Source organism: Panthera leo, chromosome E1 (genome assembly GCF_018350215.1).
Source record: "Panthera leo isolate Ple1 chromosome E1, P.leo_Ple1_pat1.1, whole genome shotgun sequence".
NCBI classification, from domain to species: domain Eukaryota; kingdom Metazoa; phylum Chordata; class Mammalia; order Carnivora; family Felidae; genus Panthera; species Panthera leo.
The window spans coordinates 16232493-16255527 of record NC_056692.1 but is presented as its reverse complement, the minus strand read 5'-3'; the positions used below and the strand labels follow the sequence as shown (position 1 = coordinate 16255527).

At 47.3% G+C, this 23035-nt stretch overlaps 1 non-coding gene across 1 annotated transcript; it reads left to right on the top strand.

The window, feature by feature from the left end:
* Window positions 1-7459: 7459 nt before the first annotated feature.
* On the top strand, window positions 7460-7563 carry LOC122207425. Its single transcript, XR_006196844.1, has one exon. It is a non-coding gene; the product is annotated as a U6 spliceosomal RNA (small nuclear RNA).
* Window positions 7564-23035: the final 15472 nt, after the last annotated feature.

Sequence of the window (23035 nt, the reverse complement as noted above, 5' to 3'; positions counted from 1 at the left end):
AAGCGGCCGACTTCAGCTCAGGTCATGATCTCGCGGTCGGTGAGTTCGAGCCCCGCGTTGGGCTCTGTGCTGACAGCTCAGAGCCTGGAGCCTGTTTCGGATTCTGTGTCTCCCTCTCTCTGACCCTCCCCCGTTCATGCTCTGTCTCTCTCTGTCTCAAAAATAAATAAACGTTAAAAAAATTAAAAAAAAAAAAAGTTTTATTGGGAAGCCTGACTGGCTCAGTCAGAAGAGCATGAGACCCTTGATCTCGAGGTCATGAGTTTGAGCCCCATGTTGGATGGAGGTAGAGATTACTGAAAGAACCTTAAAAAAAAAAAAAAAAAAAAAAAAAAAAAAAAAAAAAAAAAAAAAAAACAGTAAAAATAAATAAAAACAGCTTTATTGAGTTATAATTGGTATACAATAAACTCCATGTATTTAAATTGAACAATTTGATCACCATAATCAAGACAGTGGACATATCCATCATCCCCCAAAGTTTCCTCATGCCCCTTTGTAAATCCCTCCCTCTAACCCCTCCTCATCCTCTCATCCCCAAGCAGCCACTGCTCTGCTCTCTCGCTACAGATTAGTTTACATCTTCTAAAGGTTTATAGAAATGGCATCATACAATATGTATTCTTTTGGAGTGGGTCTGCCTTCTTTCTCTTAGCATAATTATTTTGAGGTTTATCCATGTTATTGTGTGTACCGATAGACCATTCTTTTTTCTTGCTGAATAGTATTCCATTGCATGAATGTACCACAATTTGCTCATCCACTTCTCTGTTGTTGGACATTTGGGTTGTTCCCAGTTTGGGACAATTACAAATAAACCTACTGTGAACATTCATGTCCATGTCTATGTATGGACATGTATTTCCCTTTCTCTCAGGTAAATACCTAGGAGTGGAATGACTAGACCAATTGGCTAGTGTGTGTTTAACTTTTTAAGAAATTGCCAAGTTGTTTTCCAAAGGGTACTATTTTATAATCCAGTCTGTGAGAATTCCAGTTCATCCACATCCTCACCAACATTTGGTGTAAGTCTGTTAAACATTAGCCATTCTCATAGGTTTGTAGTGATGTCTTCATTGTGGTTTTAGCATACATTTTCTTAACATCTGATGGTGTCATGTGTTTGTCACCCATATATATATATATTTTTTTTGGTGAAATGTCTGTTTAAAATCTTTTGCTCACTTTTTTTTTTGAATTTGGGAAATAGTATATTAAACATACCTGTACACATCATACAATTATCAATATTTTGCTAATATTGTTCCATGTATTTTTTTCATTTATCTATCCTCCAGTTCTTCCACTCCCTCCTTCTTTCCCTCTCTCCCTCCATTCTTTCCTTCCTCTCTTCCTTCCTTGCTTTCTTTCTTTGATGAAATATTTTATTTTTATTTTTTTAATTTACATCCAAATTAGTTAGCATATAGTGCAACAATGATTTCAGGAGTAGATTCCTTCATGCCCCTTACCCAATTAGCCCATCCCCCCCCCCACAACCCCTCCAGTAACCCTCTGTTTGTTCTCCATATTTAAGAGTCTCTTCTGTTTTGTCCCCCTCCCTATTTTTATACCCTATTTTTATATTATTTTTGTGTCCCTTCCCTTATGTTCATCTGTTCTGTGTCTAAAAGTCCTCATGAGTGAAGTCATATGATATTTGTCTTTCTCTAATTTCCCTTAGCAAATACCCTCTAGTTCCATCCACGTAGTTCCAAATGGCAAGATTTCATTCTTTTTGAAATTTTTTTTTTTTTTAACGTTTATTTATTTTTGAGACAGAGAGAGACAGAGCATGAACGGGGGAGGGTCAGAGAGAGGGAGACACAGAATCTGAAACAGGCTCCAGGCTCTGAGCTGTCAGCACAGAGCCCGACGTGGGGCTCGAACTCACGGACCGCGAGATCATGACCTGAGCCGAAGTCGGCCGCTCAACCGACTGAGCCACCCAGGTGCCCCAAGATTTCATTCTTTTTGATTGCCGAGTAATACTCCATTGTATATGTACACCACATCTTCTTTATCCATTCATCTATCAATGGACATTTGGGCTCTTTCCATACTTTGGCTATTGTTGATAGTGCTGCTATAAACATTGGGGTGTGTGTGTCCCTTCGAAACAGCATAGCTGTATCCCTTGGATAAATACCTAGTGGCACAATTGCTGGGTCATAGGGTAGTTCTATTTTTAGTTTTTTTGAGGCACCTCCATACTGTTTTCCAGAGTGGCTGCACCAGCTTGCATTCCCATCAGCAATGCAAATGAAATCCTCTTTCTCTGCATCCTTGCCAACATCTGTTGTTGTCTGAGTTGTTAATGTGAGCCATTCTGACAGGTATAAGGTGGTATCATTGTGGTTTTGATTTGGATTTCCCTGATGATGAGTGATGTTGAGCATGTTTTCATGTGTCAGTTGGCCATCTAAATGTCTTCTCTGGAGAAGTGTCTATTCATGTCTTTTGCCCATTTCTTCACTGGATTATTTGCTTTTTTGGGTGTTGAGTTTGAGAAGTTCTTTATAGATTTTGGATAATAACCCTTTAACTGATATGCCATTTGCAAATATCTTCTCCCATTCTGTCGGTTGCCTTTTAGTTTTGCTGATTGTTTCCTTCGCTGTGCAGAAGTTTTTATTCTGATGACGTCCCAGTAGTTCATTTTTGCTTTTGTTTCCCATGCCTCCAGAGATGTGTTGAGTAAGAAGTTGCTGCGACCAAGATCAAAGAGGTTTTTGCCTGCTTTCTCCTCAAGGATTCTGATGGCTTCCTATCTTCCTATCTTCCTATTTTACATTTAGGTCTTTCCATTTTGAGTTTATTTTTGTGTATGGTGTAAGAAAGTGGTCCAGGTTCATTTTTCTGCACGTCGCTTTCCAGTTTTCCCAGCGCCACTTGCTGAAGAAACTGTCTTTATTCCATTGGATATTCTTTCCTGCTTTGTCAAAGATCAGTTGGCCATACGTTTGTGGGTCCATTTCTGGGTTCTTTATTCTGTTCCATTGATCTGAGTGTCTGTTGTGCCATTTTGCTCACTTTTATGGGTTATTTTGTGTGTAGAATATTGGGAAAGATACTGGAGATGGTAGGAGCAGCCACCTCTGGGAAACAGAATGAGCAAACTGGAGGCCATAGATGAAAAGAACCCTTATTTTCTCTCCCTGTATATACTGCATTCTATAATTGTTTATATTTTGTAAAGGGGAAATAGGCTGCATAGAAAAATGTCAGTATTGCAAACATGTTTTTTAATTTATGAATAGAGATTGTTCTGTTTAACCAAGAGCACTTCAGAAACTCCACACTGGTAGAAAATTGGAGCACTGAAGTATTAATGGAACCGTGAGATTTTTACATTGTATCCTATTTAATCATTTATGGTGGCACACACATGGCAATGATGCCATCTGGGCCATGGCTCCTCTAAGACCCCATCAAGCAGGGTTTGGCATTTATGTTTAAGTGAATATTGTTCCAGCTTTTTAATTTCCTCCCTTTTCCCTGCTTCCAGCCCTGCTTCCCACCTGGGACATGACTTAGATTTGTAGGTGTTCTGATCCTCAGTAGGTAACTTCCTTGTCCAAGTTCATGTCCTTTTAAGAAAACAATGGTGAATTAATAAATGCCTTATCTTCTAAGACCTCTTTGTGACTCTATTCTGGTCCTACTCTTTGGTCCAACCCACTAATTAGTTCATAAAAATTTCACATAAACTAAAACTCATCTCGTAGGCTGGGCTGGGTTCGGTGAGATTAATATTTAACTCCAAGGAGGCATGGACATTTGCCTTAGAGAAGTTATTTATTCTAGGGAAGGATCTATATTGCTTTCATTATTTGAATGCCATTGATTGTACTATGAAATTGTATTTCAGCCTAACACTCCCTGTATTCCTCTATTGAAAACGGGAAACTCTTATGGATCAATTCACTGGTTCAGCATCTGGGGGGTTTTGTACTTCTTTTTTCCTGACAGAAGAAATGTGTGTTTGTTATGGAAATAAGGATCAAATAGAAAAATTAAAGGAAAATAGATATTACCTGTTTCACTAACATTCTATGATAATGGCTAACACTTGAATTTTTTTTTTTCATTTTTGAAATACCTAAACACTTACATGCATATATTTTTTTAAAGTTGGGATCATGTGGTACATTCTTTCTTGTGACCAGATTTTTTCATGTACTAGAACATACACAGCTTCCATGTCATTACATTTTCATACATGGCATACTTTGCAGTGGCCACACCGAATTTCATTATGCAGACACCTAATTCCTGCTTGCTTAATTACATAAATATAACCAACAATTATTTTTTATATTTCTCTTTTTTTTTTTTTTTTTAAGTAGGCCCCACGCCCAGTGTGGAGCCCAATGCAGGACCTGAACTCACGACGCTGAGATCGAGACCCTAGCTGCGATCAAGAGTAGGACACCTAACCAACTGAGCCAACCAGGCGCCCCCCAACACCCTATTTTTTAACTCTAAAGTAGTTTCCAGGTTTACCCCATTATGAATAACTAAGCAACACTTGGTTTTTCTTTTTAAAAATCTTGAAACATTCTGCCAACACCCAAGACATCTGCTGCCTCTTGGCTTCTTTCTGGGTGTGTGTATTTGTTTTTTGAAGTGGATGTAGTTGAGCTCTTCAGTTTGCCCCGAAGAATGTCCAGGCTGTTTCTCGTGGGTATAAGAAAAAGAGATCCCAAGTAGGCTATGCCTGAGTAGAAAGAGTAGCACTCACCCGTTTACAGTGGGCCAGGAATATTTTCGCGGAAGCAGGGCTGCAGAGAGCCAAGTAGCCTCCCCTGGAAGTTTCCTTTTAAAACTCTTAAGTCTCATGGACACCGCCTATTCTTTTTTTTTTTTTTTTTTTTTTTTTTTAATTTTTTTTTTTTTTTAACGTTTATTTATTTTTGAGACAGAGAGAGAGCATGAACGGGGGAGGGGCAGAGAGAGAGGGAGACACAGAATTGGAAGCAGGCTCCAGGCTCTGAGCCATCAGCCCAGAGCCCGACGCGGGGCTCGAACTCACGGACTGTGAGATCATGACCTGAGCCGAAGTCGGACGCTTAACCGACTGAGCCACCCAGGCGCCCCGACACCGCCTATTCTTTGGAACACTCCTCCTCCTATTTATTGGTTCATTACTACAGCCATTCTCAATCCTTGTTGTGTACTAGAATCACTTGGGAAAGAGGGGTTTAAACATATATATGTATATATGTATATGTAGATAGATAGATATGGATAGATATGAAATTGTGGTATATATCGCTATATAGATGCATGGATAGATGGATGGATGGATGGATGGATGGATAGATAGATAGATAGATAGATAGATAGATGATATGCCAGATCTACCCCCACTTTTGATCCAGTTGGACTTGGGGTGGAGCCCAGGACTGAGAACCTCTGCTTTTATGGCTCTTTATTCTCCAGTGGGGCTTGAGTCACTGCCCTTGGTACTGAACCTCTTTAAGCCACAGGCTGCTCTCAGGGAGTCCCCACTTCCCCCTGGGCTCTGCCGAAGTCATAAGCAGCTGTTTCTGAAATGCTGATGCATAGAGGAAACGTATCCCAGCTCACTCCTAGTGATCGGGGTGAAAAGATCAGCATTTCACTGCAGCTGCATCCACCTCCCTGGATAGCCAATTAGCCACAGAAACAGCAGACACTGCCTGAAGGAGCTCTTTCGGGGCTGAGCTTTTAATGCCCAGAAGCACATTAGGTAGCTAAACAATACTATATTCACATCAGGCAGAACCATCTTGCTTTGGGTTGCAGTATTTATTTTTTGGAGAAAGGGGGCCTTGACTTAGACCTGGAACTTGGTAGCACCTGGATAGATAGAGAAGAGGGAGAAGCATGGCTGGCATTCTGGGGACACAGCCAGCTGTGGAGGAGGGATCATTAAACCCAGAGTCAGAAGATACAGGTTTGAATCTCTTCTCTACTTTTGCCTAGCAGGAAGACCTTGCAGTTAATAAAGCTAATGGTCAATTCCTTCTTTATAAAACATGGATAAAGCTGGGCACCATAATTCTGTCATAATTATGCTCTAATTATGTTGTCAGAGTTATGGGAAGTTAAGTTTATAAGTATGTCAGCAAATTCAGGAGTGCAGGACTGACCTGGCAGAAGAGAGATTTTTGTGTTTGTGCTAATGGTCAGAAATCAGTCTTCTTATGCTTCTTTAGTCCCCACTCTTGCTGATGTGGGGGAGGAGAGAATACTCAAGTAGCGGCTGACAGCCATCTTCAACAATGATAAGAGCAGCTAAGGAGGAGAAATGTGAGATACATTCTGTGAGGTGGCAGGGGACAGGCAGATGGAGCCCAGCAATCAGTATAACAAGCTCTCTGGGTGATTCTGATGCACACAGACGTCTGAGAACCATCACTCTGGAGTATTTCTTTGTATGAATAATCACACTGTATGTAGCCATTCTACTGTAGATGCATAATTTTTTTACCTTGGAACTATTACAAAGTGTGCCGCCCTGAACATTCTTGAACACGGGTTTTGGGACACATACATACACTTTTCTGTCGGTTATTTAAATCTGGGGGTAGGAAGGTTAGATTATAGGTTATACCTATATTTAGCTTTAGGATATATTGTCACAGTTTTCCAAAGTGATTGTAGCAGTTTCCATTCCCACCAACAGTGTATGAATATTCCATTTCTTCCACATCCTCACTGCCACTTGGTTGTCAGTCTGAATTTGCATACGATCCAGCAATTCTGTTTCTGGGTATATGCCCAAAAGACTTGAAATCAGGGTCTCTAAGAATTATGTGTACACTGATGTCCATAGCATTATTCACAATAATCAAAAGTGTAGAAGCAACCCAAGTATCTATTGATGGATGAATGGATCAGCAAAATGCAGTTTGCATGTACGGTGCAATACTACTCAGCCCTAAAAAGGAAGCAAATCCTAACACGTGCTACAACATGGATGAAACTTGAAGACATTATGCCAAGTGAGAGAAGCCAGTGACAAAAACAAACACTGTATGATTCCACTTATATGAGGTACCTAAAACCGTCAAATTCTTAGAGACAAAAACCAGAATAGAAAATAGGTGATTGCCATGGACCAGGAGGAGGGGGCAATATGGAGCTAGTGTTCAATGGATACAGAGTTTTAGCTTGGCAAGATGAAAGGAGTTCTGGAGATGGACGGTGGTGATGGTTGCACAAAAGTATGAATGTTCTTACTGAACTGTACCCTTAAAAATGCATAAGGTGGACGACACCTGGGTGGCTCAGTCGGTGGAGCGTCCGACTCTTGATCTCAGCTCAGATCATGATCCCAGGGATGTGGGCTCGCGCCCCACATCAGGCTCTCTACTGAGTGTGGAGTCTGCTTAAGATTCTCTCTCTCTCTCTCTCTCTCTCTCTCTCTCTCTCTCTCTCTGGAAAAATAAATAAAAAATGAGTAAGATGGGTGCTTACTTTGGCAGTGCAGGGACTAAAATTGGAATTAAGAGAAGATTAGCATGGCCCCTGTGCAAGAATAACATGCAAATTCTTTTTTTGTTTCCATTTTTTCTTTAAATGAGTAAGAGGGGTACCTGGATAGCTAAGCTGGTTAAGCATCCAACTCTTGATATCAGCTCAGGTCATGATCTCACAGTTCATGAGCTCGAGCCCTGCATCAGGCTCTGCACTGACAGTGTGGAGCCTGCTTGGGATTCTTTCTTTCCCTCTCTCTGCCCCTCCCCCACTCATGCTCTCTCAAAATAAATAAACTTTTAAAAAAATGAATAGTAAGTTTTATGTTATGTGTATTTTACTACAATTAAAAATGAAGAATAAACACTGTGAACTTAAAACTGAAAGGGGCGCCTGGGTGGCTCAGTCGGTTGAGCATCCGACTTCGGTTCAGGTCATGATCTCACGGTCTGTGAGTTCGAGCCCCGTGTCGGGCTCTGTGCTGACAGCTCAGAGCCTGGAGCCTGTTTCAGATTCTGTGTCTCCCTCTGTCTCTGACCCTTCCCCGTTCATGCTCTGTCTCTCTCCGTCTCAAAAATAAATAAATATTGAAAAAAAACCAAACTGATTGAGGAGAGATTCTCTGCTGTCAGGGTAGAAGCCAAAGATGTCATTTTTATTCCCTCGTGTTCATGGCTGTGTATAATAACAATAATTTAATTTTAACACTTGCAAAACTTTGTTTTCTCATCTGTAAAATGGGAAAATTGCTACTTAAAATAAATTGTCACTGGGAACAAATGAGATCGTATATGCGAAAAAGTAAGTGGTACCTAGTAGATGTTCAGTAAATGTCAATTGACTGATTTGTTCTTGTAAAACAGAGCTTTTGGGAGTGGAATAGAGGATCTCATGATTTTTCCCCAGGTAATTGGCATTAAGAATGAGACTGAGGGAGGGGCACCTGGGTGGCTCAGTCAGTTAAGCATCCGACTTAGGCTCAGGTCATGACCTTGCAGTTTGTGAGTTCAAGCCCTGAGTCAGGCTCTGTGCACACAGCTCAGAGCCTGGAGCCTGCCTCAGATTGTCTTCCTCACTCTCTGCCCCTCCCCACCTTCTCTCAAAAGTAAATAAACATTTAAAAAAAAATTTTGTTTTAATGAGACTGGGGGGCTCCTGGGTGGCCCAGTAGAAGTTAAGCTCTGACTCCAGCTCAAGTCATGATCTTACAGTTTGTGAGTTTGAGCTCTGCATCGGGCTCTCTGCTATCAGCACAGAGCCCACTTCACATCCTCTGCCTCCCTCTCTCTCTCTGCCCCTCCCCCTGCTTTCTCTCAAAAATGGATAAACATTTTTAAAAAATGAGATGGAAGTTTTTGGTGAAAATGAAAATCTGCAGTTCACTATTTAACTCAGGGTAACTCTACCCTCTGTTAGCCATCTGTAAAGAGGGTGACTTCTTCATGTCTGTTCTCTCCAGTCACATGCCCGTGTCCCCAGATGGAGGGTTTTCTTAATTTCTGCCTCACTGAATTCCTCCTTTGAGGAGGGAGGAGGCTCCAGGGAGGTGGTTTTCCTTCCCTGCAGAACCAAGTATCCTGAGAATGAGTCTCCAGGGCTCAGCTTCCCCCAGCCACACACCCCCCCCCCCCCCACCTCCCCAAGCCCCTGATGTGCCCTAGGGAAATGCCTCTGAGCAAGGAAAGCATCCTGGGGCAAGGGACTCTCTGAGAACTACAGCCCACGGGGTGGGCGTGGGGGGGCATGGGTTTCTCAAGGAGGCTCCTTGGGCGGGCAAGACTTCGCCCTTGATGTGGGTGGACCAGTCAAGCTACCCCTGGTGCCAGAACAGGGCTGGAGGAAACTCCCCAGAAACCCCAGAAACACAAGCAGCAATGCAGAGACAAAACGCTAAGGCCTCTCTGTGAAGTAAAATCCAGACCAGATCTAGTATTCTGGCTTTGTAAATGCTGATGGCTGTAGGTGACCAGCAAGAATGCTGACGGCATCAGAGGAGGCAGCTGGAAAGAGCGCGGATTTGGAGAACAGAAAGACCTATGTGGGATTTTAAACTACAAACTGTCAGAAGCTGTTCTGTTGGATCACAGTTGTGAACTGTCGCTGGTGGGAGACAGCAGGTGCAAAAGTCATCTCAAAAGCCACTCTGAGATATTTCTTGGTGTGGAAAGCAAAGACCCAGAGAGGTGTGGAAATTTTTTTTTTTTTTTTGGAAGTTTATTTATTTATTTTGAGAGAGAGAGGAGAGAGAGAATCCTGAGCCTGATGTGAGGCCCGAACCCATGAACCGTGAGACCATGACCCGAGCTGAAACCGAGTCGGACGCTCAACCGACTGAGCCACCCAGGTGTCCAAAATTTATTTTAATTAACAAGTACAACTGATAGATTTATTTTGAAGTGGTGAGTATATACAGACGCTGAAGTATTAATCATCTCCTTCCTTAACCAAAATTTCTCACAGTTCTCTAAAATGTGTTTTACAAACCTATAGCTTTCCATTTCAGATGGATAAAGGCAACCATACATTAAACCAGCCTGATGGCAAGAGAAATCTTTTCTTGCATTGAGGGAGAACAAAGGTCGCCAAATTTTAAATTCCCAAATCTCTGCTTCAGTTAATTAATCACCTAACCACACCTCTTTGTCGGATCCAATCTTGTGAAACCCGTCTTATTATCAGCACAGACTAAGTCTTTTGATGGAACAGTATTTGAATGAAAAGGACATTGAGGTCCCCGAGATGTGCTTCAGAGCTTTTAAGTTAAAAGCTGCCTTAAAAATGTAACTCATATCTCTGATTTGATATGTTTTTTTCTAAAAGATGAAGCTTTTATTATGGTTCTAGACCTGACTCCACTGCTGTCCAGCTGCAAGACCTTGAGCAAGTTCAATTAGCCTCAGATTTCTGTACAAACAACCCCAAAGAGTTAGGAGATGTCCCTGCATGGGGCAGATGTGTGACTCTGACATCACAGTCATTAGATGACCTGTTCCTTTCCCTGTCCAAAGCCACCCTCTCTCCTGCCATCCACCACAACTGCATGAAACACATAAAGAAATTGGCATACAAAATAACATGAACTGGGTGATCACAACTGAGTGAAAATCTACACATTGCCCTGAACTCATTCATTCATCAGATATGCAATGAAGCACCTCCCACGTGCCCAGCCTTTTCCTGGGCCCTGGGCATTAGCTGTTTACAAGATAGACTTAAGACAGACTCTTCCTTGGACTTTTGTGCAACTCAACTTGTATACATTGTGTCCACACAACCAACCAAACAAAAGCCCAATGGCAAATGCTTAGAAAGAAGGAGAAAGAAAGAAAGAAAGAAAGAAAGAAAGAAAGAAAGAAAGAAAGAAAGACAGACATTGGGGCACCTGGGTGGCTCAGTCAGTTAAGCATCTAACCCTTGATTTCGGCTCAGATCATGCATGATCTCACAATTCGTGGGATCGAGCCCTACGTCAGGCTCTGCACTGGGTGTGGAGCCTGCTTAGGATTCTTTCTCTCCCTCTGTCCCTCCCCCACTTGCCCTCTTCCTCTTTCAAAATCAAAGAGAGACATTTAAGATTGTGGTGGGGGAGAAGTAGACAGTAAACAAGCGAACAAATAAATGAACAAGATGAATTCAGAGGCTGATAAGTGCTGTACTGAAAATAAGGCTGCTGAATGTGAAAGAGAGTGAATAGAGCAATTCAGGGACATTTTTGTCTTGTTCATTACACTTTTTGCATTTTCCAAGTTTGCCACAATGAAATATTAATTTTGTAATCAGAACAAAATGAAGGAGGGAAGAAACCACTCCACACTGTGGGAAGTCACCCAGAGGGAGCACAAGGGGGCCCGTACACACCCAGCAGTGGAAGGGGGGTGCTGGTAAGAGGGCTTTTTCCCTGTGTCCCTCCCCTGTTATTCTGTCATCATTATAACTAAACCTGCTGCACAGGGAGCCCAAGTCGGTCTCCTCAGTGCGTGTTTACCTCCTGCCTGTTTAACCAGCTCAAGAGCAGCTCCCAAGGGCCATGATCAAAACATGAGTTCATTGCGCTTGGTTCCTCTGGGAGGGTGAGCTGGCTCAACCTGGAACCGGGTGTCTCCCTCTTGGGGGAATGTCCTGAGACCCTAGAGGGAGCCTGGCCTGGGACTTCCCTCAGCTTCCCAAAGCCCCCAACAAATTGAATGGGTTTGGGGAGAGCTGTGAGGTGGTTTGAGGGGCATGAGAAAACCACACAGGTCCATCCAAGTTGAATCCCATTACATGGACTTTCCAGCATCCAATTTGTCCCTTATGTGGACATCTTGCTACAGCCACAGGCCCTTAGAAAGTTTAGCAGATACAGGAAGGGACTCTGAGCTCAGTAGGGGAAGGAGGACGCACCAGAGGTATCTGCCTCCAGCTGGAGTAATGGGAGGGCAGGGTCCCAGCAAAGGGAAACTGGGGCAGGGGCTGAGAGAAGATCTGAGACAAGAGTCAGACCGAAGCATCCAGTTCTAGGGCGACGGCCAAGAACAAGAATTGAATCCAAAGCAAAGGTCGGAAGAAGTGAACGCTGGGGAGGTCCCTGGAGGCGATGCCGATGCCAAGAGAGCGAGGTTTTCTGGAGATCCGCCCAGTCAGGCCAAGGAGAGAGAGAGCTTCTAGGGGCTTCCAGCCCCTCTGAAAACACCCACTCCATCCCACCCATGTTGTGCCAGTTTTGTGTGTCCTTCCAGTCAGGAGAGGCTGGCATGTGTGAGGAGGCAGTTTTGAGGGAAATTGAAAGTGGCTGCTGCTTAAATCTCTGCCAGGTCCGGCTACAGCACAGAGAGCCCTTAGCCGAGCTCTGCTACTATAAAGCAGCTCACTGTGTATTCAGAACAAATTCCTTCTTGGAAGCCTGGAAGAAAAACGCTCAGGTATTCACATTGATTGCTTCAGCTAATGGATTATGGTGCAGATTTTTCCTCCCTCCCACATTCCTGTTTTTTAAAAATTAAACTATAAATTGTAAAAGTAATACAGAAATAAGTGCTTATTGTAAGATGTTGAGGGTACAAGGTATATGGCATAAAAACTGAGAGGCTGCCTTTGTCCCCTCCCCAGGGTCACCCCCACCCCCACCCCAAGGGTGACTGCTGACTTCAGTTTGGTGAACATAACTTGTATTGCTTTAATGTTAAAAAAAAATGTTAAAGAATGAAGATCGCACAGGCCGGGAAGCACCAAGTTCTTGTGGAGAAGTGTTGCTTACAGCATTCATGGAGCCTGAGAGGCCCTTGGGACACTGGTCCTTGCGACACGCACGGCCCTCCTGCACATTGCGCCCCTGGGAGGGTCCCAAGAAGACCAGATCTCCTCTCACCCAGAAACCTCATCCTCTTACAGGCAACTGTGCAAAAGGGGATCCTTGTTAAAACGTCCTTGAGGAGCCTACAATTCAAAGCACATTAAGAAACACATAGAAGAAAATTCTCCATCCAATGAAAACAAGTGGGGAAACTCTGGAGACATGGCAGGACACTGAGGCGAGAATGTGGGCCGATCGACCCTCCAGCCACCCACCTTTCCAGCTCCTCACTACTTCCTGTCTCCCATTTTGTCCCAATGGGAGAAAGAGGCTTCTGGCTGAGGGTCCTGGTAGCCTGGTGGTGCCGGGAGCCATGAAGAAAGTCAAAGCAGCTTAGAGGCCCATCCATCATTGCCAGGGGTCCCGCAACAGTCAGGTCTGGTCAGCCTCAGCACTGCAGGCTCCCAGCCGCCTGGCCTTGGGGGCTTCTTCGTGTAGCCCCACCTGTCAGCATCTTGCCTCTTCCCAGCCCTTCTGGTTGCCATGATGACCAGCCACCTGCCCCAGTGGGGAGGCGGGGCTCTTCCCCCAGGCTCCACGGAGCAGTGAAATTCAGGAGGCTCAGTAGCAACAGCTGCTCCTGGAGCACTTTTTGGACTTTGCTCCCCTAATGCTTAAGCCCTCTTGTTAAATTATAGGCAGGAAAAGAAAGAGGAGAGAAAAACCAGGCCCCTAAGTGCCCAGCAATGGGAGAAAAGATAAGCAAATAAATAATAAGTGATGGTTTATACATATTATATAGCCACTAAAAAGGATGTTCACAGAGTCCTTAATAACGTAGGGAATTGCTCGGCTCTGCAAATCTAAAGTAGGTTTGCAAGAAAATGCTCCTCAAAGAAAGGGCTTGGCAGTGCATTAATTTTAGGAAATACCACATCTCAGTCCTCTCTTGGAGATTCAGGTTGCATGTCGGCATATTCAAGGCTCTGAGAAGTCTTCTAGTCGAGCACCTGTATTTAGCCTTATTTAATTCAGTGTTTTCCTCATTTACTTGATAATAGAGCCCTCTTCTGTAGACCCCCTTTCCCAGCCACAGGGCGGAGGCCTGTCACCCTGGTTGCCTCATTGTCTCCCTACTGGTGGTGACTGTGTCTCTAGCAGAGCGTTGGCTCCCCACCCCTCCCTGGAGGCCCCAAGAGCTCTTTGATGTAGAGGTTGCGTTTCCTCCCTCCCCTTCTCACCCCCAGTTCCCACCCCACGGCCTGGCACCCGGCAGTTTGTGGTAACACCTTTTGGAATTAGAGTCCATGTTCATTTCCAATGTAGATACTGATGATCTGACTTTTCCCTCCTTCTTATGATGGGTTTTATCATCATAGGATGAGCAACCAATCATCTGCTCCACTGTCACTAATTTACCTATAATAGGGGAGTAATCACCTACCAGGAAGGAGCCAGGTGCACTAACCGGCCTCCTGACATTGCAGTGTGGTGAGCCCAGCACTTTCTCACCTGGATCTTGGCCCATGCCAAAAAAAAAAAAAAAAAAAAAAAAAAAAGCTATTCTGTGCCATGGAAAGTCATATATCGAGTGGGTTTAGAGCAAGGGTGGGCAGACCGGCCCATGGGGCAGTTCCAGTCCACTACATGTTTTTTATAAATAAAGTTTTATTTATTTCCGTATTATCTATGGTTCCTTTAGGGCTACTATCTGGCCCCTTACAGAAAAAGTTTGCCAATCCCCAGTTTAGAGGATCTCTCAAGTTTTATTTATGATTTGCCTTGGGTAATAAGGAAAGGAAAAGTGTCAAGTCTGACGGAATATTGGAAATAGTGTTTCAAAGCAAGAAAAAGGCAACTTGCACTCCTCGGTAATTACTAACTGCACAGAGTAGTAGTGATAATAATAATAATAATAATAATAATAATAATAATAAGGCTGGTTTTCATGTCGTTCATCTCAGCTCTTTGCTTTGTGAAAAGCAGTTGAGCAATAAGAAGTAAGCATCTGCTTCTGATGCAGCATCTTGAAGAGTAGCTATAGCCCAGTGAGAAGGAAGGCCCTGCTTCGGGGGAGGCGACGGAGTTAGGGCCAGGCCCCATTTAAGACAGAAGCGAGAAACAACAAACTTCTTCAAGGATGAAGTCCTGGGGTTCAGGTCAAGATTTCACGGTTCATGAGTTTGAGCCCCGCACTGGGCTCTGTGCTGTGGGATTCTCTGGCTCCCTCTCTCTCTGCCCCTCCCCAACTCATTCTTTCTCTCTCAAAATAAATAAATAGACTTCAAAAAATAAAAAATAAAAACGGATGGAGTCCTGGACACACGCAGTAGCTCCCAGAGCTCCCAGATCTCCTAGATCTCCTGTGATCAATCTGGTCCTCCCCCACCTGTCTGCTTCCACCCCTCCCAGGCTGTTCAACAGCATGATGTCCTCTGTGACCACCCCAGACCTCTGGGTCTTTGCTCAGGCTGTTCCCCTCCTGGGACACCCTTCCCCACCCTCCCTTCTTCCCATGCCAGCACTCAGCTCAGCCCAGAGCTCAGCTCCGCGGGGAGCCCTCTGACCCTCCTCAGTGCTGCCCTCAGCGGTTCCCTTTGCTTCCTGCCATCTTCGCACAACTCAGATTCTGTCTACCCTGCAGGTCTCTCTACCTTCCTAGGCCGCAAGCAGCTTGTGAGCAAAGACCACACGCGGTTTGCTCCTGTACGTGTGCTCGTGTAACTAGGAAAAACAGCGCAGTGTAGTTGTATTACTTTGACATATTAACCATATTTCCCCCCTTTTCTTAGGTTTCTTTGAATCCTCATTTCCTCCATCCACTCCTATTTTTCATCTCACGGTAGGAAATACCCAGGAAAAAGCAGGAAGGAAAAGGAGCCAGTTCTTGGCTTTTGTGTTTCAAAAGCCTGGTCTTTTGAAAGAACGAGAGGCTTAAGAAATAGATTTGGAAGAATAAATGTAAGATGAGTCAGAGCAGGGCTCCTACCCCAAGAATCTCTGGTCTGAAGGGAAGTGAGAAAGGCAGATTGGGGCCCTGTTTTTCAGTTTCTCCCAGGTTGAGTGTCCATGGACGTAGTGGCAGTGACAGGGACACACAATGCAATTCTCAGGTGGGTGTATAAGATCCAAGAACAGAGGGGCTCTGAGCAGCTTTCTCCGATTGGGCAGATGGAAGGAGAACAGGAAGCCAGAGAAGACAAACACTTGCCCAGGGGATCTGGGCAGGCAGCCCGTGGGCAGCCTGACAGAACTTCCGCAGCCCCCTTTCCTCCTTGCTAGCCAGAATGGCTGGAGCGGTGGCAGCCATTCTGTGACCAGTATTAGGTGGAAGGCATGAGGACAAAGGCTTGAGATTAAGATGCTGAAGCAGGAAGACTGAAGGCACCTGGGTGATGACACCGTGGGGCACTGCCCCTCCCTGGGGTTGCCTACCCCTGGACTTCTTGTTAAATGAGAAAAAAAGAACCCTATCTAAGTTTATTTATTTTGAGAGAGAGAGCACAAGCAGGGGAGACAGGCAGAGGGAGAGAGAGAGAGAAAGAGAGAGAATCCCAAGCAGACTCTGCATTGTCAGCACAGAGCCCGACTTGGGGCTCTAACCCACAAACCATGAGATCATGACCTGAGCCAAAACCAAGAGTCAGACGCTTAACCGACTGTGCCAGCCAGGCGCCCCTCAACCAAAAGCACTTGTAAATGGGTTCAGTGAGGAGACAATGGAACCATCTCTAGACATGTGAGAGGGCAGAGGAACAGAGGAGCAAGCACTGAGGCTGAACAGCCATCTGCAGGGACTAAGGACAGCGGAATGAGGACTAGATTGTTGCCACCCCTGTCCCCAACGCCTTGGCCTGCTGTCATCCCCAGGGAAAGGGGAGAGACATCTGAATTGACCAAGCTTAAGTTTCTGCCACCAGGCCAAATGGGGCAAAAGAGAAATTATGTTTCTTGCACACCTGAGTTTGGCCCGAGATTATAGGCCGTACATTACCCTTCATAGTTTGTGTTGGGGGCGCCCACGATCTCACGGTTTGTGAGATCGAGCCCCGCGCCAGGCTCTGTGCTGGCAGCACAGAGCCTGCCTGGGATTCTCTCTCCCTCTCTCAGCCCCTCCGTCTCCCCCCCACCTCTATCTCCATCTCTCTCAAAATAAACATTTAAAAATTAATAAAAATAAATAAATATGTGTTAAATGGAACCGGTGAACAGAACTGAGCCCGAGATCTGCAGCATCAGGGATGAGCTGGTCGATGGACTCCAATCCCTGCAGCCCCTGAGACCATAGTGTGGAGAAGTCTGGTCAGAGAGGATAAATCCCTAGAAGGATCCTGAATAATTCTTTCGATGCTCTCCTCTACACATTTACCTCCTGCCCTCTGCTGCCTGCCCCACCCCCCTGAGGCTCAGACTGCACCCCACCCCAAGCAGGCTTCTCCATCATCCTGACTCACCCCTTCCCAGCTGGTACCCTCAGCCCTTCCCCAAGACCTTGACAGCAATGAAAGGAGCCACCTTTTATTGTAAATATAGCATCAACAACAATAAGGGCTACTGTTCCCTGAGCAAGATTACATCCAGGACCTTCTCAGGCATAACAATGGCATGGTGATCCAGCTAATCAGAGAGGATAAAGGGCTCAGTGTGTAAACTCAGGCCCAGTGGAGTCCCAGGTGAGCAGAAGCATGGCCAGGATGGGTCATCTGGCCCTTGGGGCTGTGGGCAGCTCTGTACCCAGTTAGGCCAGATTCAGGGCCACCCCAAATGTGTAGGGCTTTTTCTGGGCCTACCCATGGGCAGGAGGAGAAACTTGAGATTCAGCAGGGCCTCCCAGGAAGCCCATTAAGCAAAGAGGAGTACCCCCCCCCCCCCACCTCAGCATGGAGGTGAGAGGAGCCGGGATGCCTCCAATTTGCACTTCTCAGTGCTTCCTTCCCCTGATGAATTATTCATGTCCATGGCCAGGCAGCAGATCAATAATGCAGGAGGCAGAAGCCCTGGCAGGGCCCATCTTCCAGCTGACCGGCTCTGCCCCAGGATCCAGGGAGGAACTCTCCACAGCCCTCCCTCGATGGGGTGGTGTGGGCCTCTGTGCTTGGGTCGCTGAAATCCTTCATGGAAATCCAGCTGTCCCCAGGGCTCCAGGCTGGGAGCTGGGCTGCAAACATACCCAGGAAGGAGGCCTTTTTTTCTTTTTTCTTTTTTCTTTTTTTACAATTTCCATACCTCGTCTGCCTGGAGGGTCCCGTGTGTCCCTCAACACAAAGGAACCAGGTGGACTGGTCCAGCCCTGGGAGTAGGAATTCCTATCACAGGATGAGGGTGCAAGAGACATCCCCCACTCTTCCTCCAGGGCCCAGAGTCTGGCAGGTAGAGACCCAGGAGAGCCAGAGAGTTCATTCTGGTTGCAAGTAGAAACTTCCATCCAAGCAGCAGCTTCAAGACACCTGTTTGACTTTCTCTGGTCCCTAGCAGGTTCCAGCAGATTCCAGCAGACTCCAGCAGACCCATGGTGGGGGGCCAGAGGCTGGGGAAGTTCCGTGCTTCCTTGGGAATGGTGCTTTGGGGGCACACCCACTGTGACCTTCTGACTGCCTCCCACACACACACACCTCCTACTCACACGCGCCTCCTCCGCCAAGGGCTGCAGCCTCACTGGCAAACAACTGGGAAGAGGGGTGTAGACGTCATCTGCTAGGAAATGCCATACTTACCCGGGGTTCCTCTCTTTGTCCTTCTCTTTGTTTCTCAGTACTGCCTAGATTTTCTCAGTTTGTTACAATAGATCCTTGTAGTAAGAAAGAAACCCAAATGACTATTACTTTTACAGGGGAGAGAAAAGAACCACTAGAGAAGAAAAGAACCACCTAAGGTGAGACTAGCCAGCTCTCCTTCAGGCTTCCAGCCCAGAGCTTCCCCAAACTTAACATGCAAAGGAACAGCCTGGGGATCTTGTTAAAGGTGGATATTCTCCTTAAAGGGCATCGTCTGAGTTTCTGCATTTTTGCCAGCCCTGGTCATGTCCAAGCTAATGGTCCAGGGAGCACACTTTGAGTAGCAAGGCTCTAGAGTCCATCCCAGTGGCTTCCAACCTCAAAAGACCATTGGGGTGACCACTGGAAAAATTTGTTAAAACCCGGATGCGCCAGGGGAGGCTGGCTGGCTCACTTGGTGGAGCATGCAACTCTGGATCTTGTGGTTGTGAGTTTGAGCTCCATGTTGGGTGTAGAGATTACTTTAAAAAAAAAAAAAAATCTAAAAAAAGAAAAAATGCAGGTGCTCCAGCCACACCCCAGACCACTTAAACCAGATTCTCTAGGAGTGGCAGCCAGGCTTCAGCATGTCCTCAAGCCCCCAGGTGATTCTAGACCAGCTCAGCTCACTCCTTTACTTGAGGAGACTGAGGCCGAGAGAGAGGCCAGGGGCTGCCCACGATGACACAGACAATGAGGGAAAAATTTGGGGCCCGGGCCAGAGAGCTTTCCAGGGCCCACGGGGTTGTCTCCTATCATGGGTCGGGGGATGGGGAGGAGGCTGGCAGGGACTCAAGGGGCAGGCCGGGGTGCCCAGAACTACCCAGATTCTGGGATGCTCTCCAGGCTGGGGGCCAGGCTGTACCCCCCACATGTATCGAGCCCTCGCGGTTCCCCAGGATTGCGTCAGGCTCCCAACAGCCCTGGGCGTGTCCAGAGCAGATTATCACCCCATTTACAGATGGGGAGATGAGGTTCAGAGAGGCCAGACCCCTTGTCCCAGGGCACAGCCATCTGTCATGAGGCCTCCTGCATTGTGAAAACTCCAATATTTCCCTCACTGATTGTAAGACACAGGTGCCCCCTTCCCGTTTTAAAGTTTCTAAAATTGGGTTGTGTCTGACGATGTCGAAGAAATCTTCACCACCAAGCCAGGCACTACAGTGATGTGATTGTTACTGGCAGTGCCCGTGGACTGGAGGTGTCCACTCACCTGAGTGTTATTAAATTGGCAGCATTACACTGGCGGCATTTCATCTTCATCTGGATCCCCGGGGGGTGCTTTAAGTATCCTTGGAAAGATCATGAGTCTCCCGGTGAAGGCCACCTTCCTGCTCTTGGCTTCCCTGACTTCCTAGGACAGCCCTCTGTCCCGTGTTCCCCTCCCAGCAGCCCTCATCTACCCAGCTGGCACATTCACTTACCCTGCCCCAGCAACTAACTCCTTCCTTCCAGAACTTTCCCTTTAGGCCACAGGTCCTATGGTCCAGAAAGCCTGTCCTTTTCATCTATGTGTCCTCAGGGTCCAGTATAAGGCCTGGTATGTAGTAAGTGTTCAATGTAGAGGCAGCTTTTAGGCAACAAGCTTGAGCAACGGAAAACTGAGTAAGGTACGGGCAATGCAAATGGGCTCATTAAGGGACCCACCTCAAAATAACCAGTTCCTAAGATCACCAAAGAAAGGAAAATTCCATATGTTCCCATACTCTCTCGCTCCATCCTGTAACTGTGGCCCCTCCCCACCACCTCGGCACTGACCGGCTCTATTTTGCTATCCTGCCCCATGCTCTCTCACAGTGTATTTGATAAACTTCTATCTCCATTGTTCTGCCTTGGGTGAATTCTTTCACCGCCCTGGCCACCAGCCCCCATCCGATTGGGACACCCCACCTTTGGTGGCTCCCCTATCCGATCGGAGCACCCCACACTTACTACAAGTTTGTGGAAGAAGAGAGGGAGGGGTCCCAGCCCAGGGTCCTTTGGGGAGCCTCCCTCCCACTCTGGGGCAGAGGTTGCTGCTCCCTCCACGGCTCTCCCTGTGAGCACCCACTGAAACACCTCCACACTGCTGTGGTCTGACTGCTGTGTCCTTCCCAAATTTGTATGTTGAAATCTTACCTATCAAGGTGATGGTGTGAGGAGGTGGGGCCTGTGGGAGGTGCTTAGGTCAAAAGGGTTCTGGGATTAGTGCCCCTATAAAAGAGACTCCCAGAGGGGGAGAGGGAGAGAGAGAAAGGGGAGGTAGGTGTCACTGTGCCCACACCCACAGCCTGCTTGGGCTGCCCTCCAGCAGTCTGGGAAATGGATCCCTCCTCCTATCTTATCCCCCACCACCACTCCCCACCCCCGCCAACTAACTTGCCTTCCTTCTATAGGGCTTTCCTCTCTGAGTAGCAAAGCGTGGTTGCAAGAAGCCAACTTGGGGGTCAGCCCTAGGGACAGGGTCGGTTCACCAACATTTATTCAGTACCTTCTGTTGCTGGGCATGGTGTGACCTGGGACAAGTCCCTGAATGTCTCTGAGCCTCAGTTTACCAATCTGAACCTGGAGATAACACTAGTAACCCCCTAGGATTTCCCCGTGCATGTGAAACACCCAGCATGAGCCAGGCTGTCAGTTAAGTGTCAGTTTCCTGGGCTCTTCTTTCCGTGCCTGAGGTCTTTGTTCAGGTGCAGAAAGGACAACTGAGGGAAGGTGGGACCTGCATTCCTCACTGGAGAAACTGAGGCCCAGGGAGGACAAACTTACCCAGCGGAATGCCCCGAGTGTGCCCAGCCTTCCCATTGCCTGGCTCCGGGCCCTGACCCCGGAACTGGCACCAACAGACTGAGTGGATTTTCCCCCAACCCTGTTGTTCGGAATCCTTTGATCCCAGCAAAGGGCCGTGGAGCACATGCGCTTTCAGCTTTATTTGCTTCCATGCTGAGCAATACAGAGGTGCCAACTAGAGAGTGTGGTGCGGGGCGGGGGGGGGGGGGGGGGGGGGGCGGGGGGGAGTGCAGTTCTTGCTGGGACAGGGGGAGGGGCTATGTCTGCATCCAGAGCTGGGGGACCGCTGTGTTCATGCAGCCAGCAGCTGGACTCACGATGGAGCTGGGGCAGCAGGGGGTTAGGCCTGGGGGTGGGGGGGGCCAGGCTGCCTGTGGGTGGAGGCGACAGGGGAGTCGGGGGACCCTCCCTCCAGTCCAATCTCCGCAGGGTGCAGGCCTTGTGCTCCTCTCTGCCCCAGGAGTCAGTCTCCTGAGGCCTGTGCTCCTTCTGCAACCCTCAGAGGCCTCTGAGCTACGTCCTTGTACAACTAGAGTATTCCCACGTTGTCCTTGCCTGAATGGAAGGAATTCCCAGCTGTCCTGTGGCTGTCTGCTGCTGTCTCCTCTCTTTCTCAACTGTTCTGGGCTTTGAGTGTGAACAAGTGTGTGTCTGTGTGGGTGTGACTGCGGGGGCCAGGGCAGGTCTGGGTGTGTCACAGTGTGCAAGATAGACCCCCACTTCGGCCATCCTTCTCCCCCACAAGACCATGCCTAAACCGGCTGACTGGTTATTCTTTTTCCCCCTGGGGTGCTGAAGCTGGGACCCCTGGGGCCTGCCAGGAGACCATGGCCTCATGAACCACAAGTTCCATAGACTTTGTGATTCACCCCCTGGCCTGACCTGACTTCACAAGTGACACGAATGCTCTGGGCTCCCTCCCTCCCTCCCCCAAAACACAGAGGCATCTCTATTTTGGCCTCAAAGGTCCTATAAAGCAAACCCAACCCCTCCTTTAGGATCTGGAGAGGTTGGAGTTTGCTCCCCAGGTGGGGAACTAATGCAGAAACGGGGGCCCCAGAGGGATCCACCCAGTGCCCCTGGGCCCTACACCCCTCCCCTGCCACAAAGCCCCTCCTAGAAGGCTCAGAGCTGCACTGGGGACCCTTCTAGTAGACAGAGCTAACAGGCTCCTTCCTAGGAGTCTGAGAAGCGTCAGAGAGACAGGAAAGGGCCCTGAGAGGAGGCATGAGGGCCCTGAATGGGTGCAGGGGAATCATTCTTTGCCAGCCTGGGGCTAGTCTGGCTGTGGCTGGGAACATGCCCTCTTATCAAAGGCAGTAGCCATAGCTGCTAGACAGGGCATCCCAGGGTAGGAAATCCTGGAACATCCCTCTCTGAGGGTCTGGGAAGAGAAGCGAGCCAGGGAGGTGGGCACAGGAGAGGCCCCTGTGGGTAGAGCCCGTGCCAGGCAGAGGTCTGGGGAGAATCCCAGGCCAGAAATCAGGTAGGAGTTCAAGGGACCCTGCTCAGTCCTTTCAGGTGTCTCATTAGGTCCTGAGACAGAGGCCATGGCGTCACCTCTGCCTCGAGGCATGTGAGTGTGTTCCCAAGCCCAGGGCCTCCCTCTCTCCCAAAGACTGGCCTCTTCGCCCAGCTCTTCTCTCTGTCCTAGAACTCTCTAGACCCAATCAACAATAAACCTTCATAAAAAACCCTCTGGCCCATTCCCCTGCAAACAGGACTACCACTGCTAACAGCCTGGGAGCCTGTGGGAAGCCCTCAGCACAGAGGT